Genomic DNA, 6,082 nt, shown 5'->3' on the forward strand with positions numbered 1-6,082 from the left:
ATATATATATATATATATATATATATATATATATATATATATATATAATGGAATGTTATTCAGCCATAAAAAATAATGAAATCTTGCCGTTTGCAACAACATGGATGGATCTAGAGTATAATGCTAAGCAAAATAAGTCAGTCAGAGAAAGACAAATACCATATGGTTTCACTCTTATGTGGAATTTAAGAAACAAAACAAATGAACAAAGGGGAAAAAAAAGAGACAAACCAAAAAACAGACTCTTAACTCTAGAGAACAAACAGATGGTTACCAGAGGGGAGGTGGGTGGGGATGGGTGACATAGGTGAAGGGGATTAAGAGTACACTCATCTCGATGAGCACTCTATATAGAATTGGTGAATCACAATATTGTACACCTGAAACTAATATAACACTCTGTTAGCTATACGGGAATTAAAATTAAAAACTTAATTAAAAAAATTAAGATTTGATCAGACTCTGCCACGTCTGACTAAGAAAAAAGAGAGAAATCACAAACATGTATCTTTAGAACAGACAAAGGGGATGATATGGCTGCAGATACAGAGAAGATTGTAAAGCTCATAAGCAAATAATGTGTATAAAACAATGTCAAAAAATGTAAAAACTTAGATAAAAATAGATGGCTACTGTGGACAAGATGAATAAATTACTAGAACTATGTGAATTAACAACATTGACTTCTGTGGTGGAAAATTTGCATGGCCCAATAACTTTAGAAGAATTTGAAAAGATTGTTCAGGATCTACTCACCAAAACACATAAATACCTTCTCAAATTCAAAGTAAAACTTGACAAACTATTGAGGCAAAGATAATCTTATTTAAACTATGTAGAACATAAAGATGGAAAGAGACTTTTGCAAGGCTGGCATACCAAAATCCAATATACAACATAAACATTGGAATTATAATGACAAGAACAGAGGCAGGAAGAGCAGGAAGGCGGGAGCACAGACCACCCTGAGGGAGAGCTGTTGTAGTGGGAGCTACTGTGTGTGTTCACTTGGACACGAGTGGCCTGTCACCCAAACGCAGCTGTGGGGACATCCCAATCTGTATTCCTACTCTCCCTTCACTCCCCGCCACTGTCCACATCTATGACTTCATGGGATGCTCCTTACACTCAGCTGGTCCACGGCAAGCGGACTGCTATGGTGTTACTGTCCCACTTGGGGGTGGCCCCAAAAGATGGTGGGGAAGAGAAATCCTCTCAAGGACAGAATGTAGAACAATACATCTTCTTGACCACTCTCCCCGAAGGCAAGATGGGCTGAGCTACAGATTTCCATTGGTTCATGGACAATGGCTAGTGGTCTAGCTGGACAACTGGGAGTTGGGAAAGAACAAGGTTGGAGGTTGGTGACAAGGTGGTCTGGGAGGAGAATATGAATGGATCTTTCAGAACTGGCCCAGAGGCAGAGACTGCTCTCCAAAATGTCCCCACTGGGAAGGAAGTTCTCAATGATCCCGTGGACAAGATGCCCACCCAGGGGATATCTATCAGCTTCTTTCCTCAGCTACCCATGGGCCCGCTCAGAAATGAAGTGGTTTTGGAGGCAAGAAAAGAGACCACCTATCCAAGTAAGGACTTGACAGCCTCTCAAAGCTGAAGCAGCCAACACCACAGACAAGACTCTAATTTCCAGCCGTGGAGACCAACTTGGCAAATCTGATATACTGCAGTAGAGATGACCTATCAGCATTGGATAGCAAGCAGGTTACACTGGACTCCTTCCATCATGGAGGGCCAGTGATTTGTCCTCATTGGTATAAATATTTATATTGGAGCTGAATATACATTTTCTCTCCATGCTTCCATCAGGACCACCATTAGAGGACTTAATAAATACCACTGGAACAACCCATACAATACTGTTTCTGCCCAAGGAACTCAGTTAAAAAAAAAAAAAAGTGAAGCAATGGGACGATGGTCATGGGATTCACAGGGCTTATCATACACCAGGAGAGTTGGGCTGATAGAAGAATAAAATGGGCCATTGAAGGATCAGTTGCAGCACCCTGGTAGACAACATCTTGTGAGTTTGGGACACTGTCCTCCAAGACATGGTATGTGAATTCAACCAGCAGCCCATGTATAGTGATCGATTTTGGCATTTGTCACTATCGAACGAAATAACCCACTTTCAAAAAATGTGCTTCTTGTTCCTGTGTCTGCTCTACATCTGCTGGTTTAGAGGTTTTGGTATCCAAGGGAGGAAAGCTCCAATCTGGGGACATAGGAAGTTAATAGTACCAACCAGCCATTATGGGCTCTCCATGCCACTAGATGAACAGGTCCAAAGGGAAGTCATGGTGTTGGCTGGAATGATTGATTGTGATTTGTGCTGTCCAATTCTATAGCTACCTGTGGCTATTATAAATTCATTTAAATTAAGCAAAACTAGAAATTCAGTTCCACATGTCAGGTGGTCAGTATCTGCATATGGCTATTGGCTACCATATTAGGAGATAACATATGGCTATTGTCTACAGAATTAGGCAGAGCAGATGTGGAACGTTTCCATCACTGCAGAAGTTGCATTAGACGGTGCTGATTTCGACAACCAAAGGGTAATAAGGAGGTCATTCCATGGGGCATGAAGAAACAGGGTTGCCTCTCTGGGACCCCTCTGCTCTACCTGCTAGCACTGGTATGAGTGGGGGTCAATATGGAAGGAAGACCACAACAAACATATTTAAGCAGGACCACCAGGGCTCAGACCCCTCAAGAATAATGGTCCAGGCCACCTCACCATGTAAAGAACCCTACCCACTGAGGCGTTGGCTGAAGGCAAAGTCAATGTGGAATAAATGGTAGAGGAGGGAGGTCATACACCTTCACCAAGGCACAGAGCCCCATGTTCCCTCCCCATAGTTTCTTCCTTGCTCAGCCATGTGTATATTCACGTATTTTAATGAATTTCTCTTAGATTTCCCTTTAATCCACTACTGTATATACTGTTTGCAGAATACTGAAACAGGATTGGGACAGAATCAGAGAAGGAATGGACCTTGCCCCAGGGCCAGGCTCATCCCCCCCCCCCCGGACTCCCCCGCAGGGGCCTGTGGCCACCATCCCCCGGAGTGGGGGGTGGGGGTTACCAGCAGTGCCAGCTCCAGTGGGCGCTGGTGGGGCCGAGGGGGCGGGAGGGACAGGAGCTCTGCTGTGCTCTCTGGGGTGTGGGTCGGTGCATCTCGTCCTCTGGCGGCAGCAGACCCACATTTTGTGGGGCCTTAGGCTTGGATACGTCGGAGGACTTCTATAAGGAAAATAATAAAAATTATAAATACAAAATAAGGTACAAACATGAATATTACTTGGAATGAGAAAAGAAATCAAAACCACCAACAAGTACGGAAAATTGACATAGTCCAAATGTCACATAATCCCCCCAAATAGCATAATAGTTTTAAGTGCTACACACATCTTTGTAATACCCTTTTTTCCTTCATTTTTGGCTACATACCTTTTGGTCGCTTCTTCATATAATGATACTGTAAAGTACATTGCCTGACATTTCCTGTAAAGAGAATAGAAAAGATAATTTGGTGTTTCCTAAAAGGGAATAGAAAGATAATTCCTGGGGTGGTTAGCCAATCTGTTATTTTGTTACTAATAGTTTAGGAGAGTTCAGCTTCACAATTTGTCGATAAAGTTGGAAATTTTCAGGATTGTTGCCTAATTGGCAGAAACCTCTATCAAATAACTTTTATAAGTGAGCTGTAAGATTGTAGGGTGAGGACCAATCTTAAATATTTGGAATTGATGGCTCGTTAACCAGAGCAATTCAGATGCATCCTGGAATCACTGCTACATTGCTTTTAGCTGCATAATTGTGTAATAAAATGACTCTTACGCTCTATCCACTGTAGTTATTGATAAGTATGCGTAGCAGCCTTGTCACTGGAAGTTCCTTCAGGCCGTCTTGCTCTGTTGGTGGAAATTTCATGTGCCCCTTCATCTGGAACTACCAAACCTCATCAGGACAAGATGCATCAGTTACACTGAGATGTGATTCCATATAATGAGATGCATAAAACAAGCAACTTTACACAGAAATACCTACTGCTTGTGGAACTTCTACAGTACTCAAGCCCTGTAAACAATGAAATCCTGATACATTTTATTCTCCATGAATCTCATTAAAGAGAAACAAAATGTGTGATGCACTTATAATTGTATACACAGCATTACTGAGTATATTCTTTGAGAGGAGAGAATTTCCATTTTGACTGGGCATCCATGAGAAATGAGTCCTATGTTCTGATGGTGGAAGACATTTTCACCGACCCACTCTGGCTCTTTTCAATTCAAACCTTGTTTCTCCTCCACAACCTGCCAGTACTGGGTGCTGACCCCATTCATATTTCAATATGACGTCTCGCCAGAACCTTCATGTCATGATAACAGGTGTGTTGTTATGGTGGGTATTGGTGGGTATGAGTATTATTGCCCCAGAATGGCTAGCAATAATTTAGCTATACACAGGAGTGACTATAAACTACATACCTATATCCCACTAAACCAAATAAATGTATCTTCGGTTCAACTTCCCCTTAGCCAGATCCCAAAGATGTCCTCGGCCATCCAACACCATCCAACATGGTGGAAATAATGACAGGGAAGTTATAGTGAAAGAGACAGTGGTCTTAATGGAAACATTTTACTTCTGTCAGTTTTACAGAAACATTATGACCATGTACATGCATAGGACGGATCCCTCCCAGGGCTTTGCAGAAGGCCTGTGTGAGTTTCTCTAACATCACAGTATACCCACCTTTGCCTTGGCTCTCAGAGCAGGAGTGGGGGAACCAGGGAATAGTCCCATTAATCATTCCTCTCGCCGAAAATCTCAACACAGTCCACACAACACCCCTCATGCTCACCCTCTACAGTCTGTGGAACGGGTATTATCATTTTCCCAGGCCACAGATAAAAAGTGGAGGCCCAGAGAGGAAGGGCTCTTGGCCAGGGTCACATAGTCAACAAGCAATACAGCCCAGCTCTTGTGCTTTGCCCAGGGCTCAGAGCCTACACAAGGCCTGCACTGTCTCATTTAGTGCACGGTCACTCTGACAGAGCGGCAAGGAAGGGCTTATGCTCCCATTTTATAGAGGCAGTAGCTTTTATAATCATCCGTCATATCCACACCCACAGGACAGTTGACAAGGCATTTGTATGCACATGAGTTTTATTTATAACTCTCAAGGCAACATGCAAGGAGTGTTATCCCTTTTTCCGGTAGAGGAGACTGAGGCTCATCGGAGGTCATATGGCCTGATTAAGGCCCAAAAGCAAGTCACTGCAAAGAGGCACTCCAAACCAGGACTCCCCACTCCTGGTTCAATGCTCTTTTCACTGCACTTGGCTCTCTTCCCCTTTAGAGATCAAAGGCGCCCCAGAGCATCATCTAGTCCCATCCCCTCGAGCCACACAGGAGAAGCTAAAGCCCAGAGAGGGGGGAAGGACTCCTAACCCAACGGTCGTTTTTCTCTCTGCCTCACTTCTGCAGGAGCCTTCATCTGCTCCCCCATGTCTAGGGGACCCCACTGCAGGCTGGATTTTGCCCTGACCTCTGAGTGACCCATCCAACAACAGCTTGTATCACGTAAGTCAATCACTGTCTTCCTCCCCAAACCCCTCTTCTTGGAAATAGTCTCCAACCCCGGGCCCCACCGAAGAGGGAGGAGAGTCTTAGGCAGCCTTAGATCCGAGTAGCCCCGCCCCTATGGCCACAGCCGATTGGATGACGCCAATGAGGGAGGGCAATCCAGACCAAGCAAGGTTAGACTTAGGCGCCAGAGCAGGTGAGTCTGAGCAATGGAAAAGGAGCCCAGACAGATGCAAATGCGGAGCCCCGCCACAGAAAGGCAGAAGCACAAAAAAGAGGTTAGGAGACCCCAGACAGAGCCTCCTGCCCTATGAGTTTACCAATCCCATGATTCCCAGCAGTACCTGGGCCCAGGTTATTTTTCTGTGTGATACACATTAGCACCCTCCCCACATTGAGTCCCATGAGTGAGTTTTCGTACCATGCAACTTAGACATTATAAATTATTTTTATTTTTTTAACAAG

Source organism: Mirounga leonina, unplaced genomic scaffold (genome assembly GCF_011800145.1).
Source record: "Mirounga leonina isolate KUSES-001 unplaced genomic scaffold, KU_Mleo_1.0 Mir_91, whole genome shotgun sequence".
Lineage (NCBI taxonomy): Eukaryota > Metazoa > Chordata > Mammalia > Carnivora > Phocidae > Mirounga > Mirounga leonina.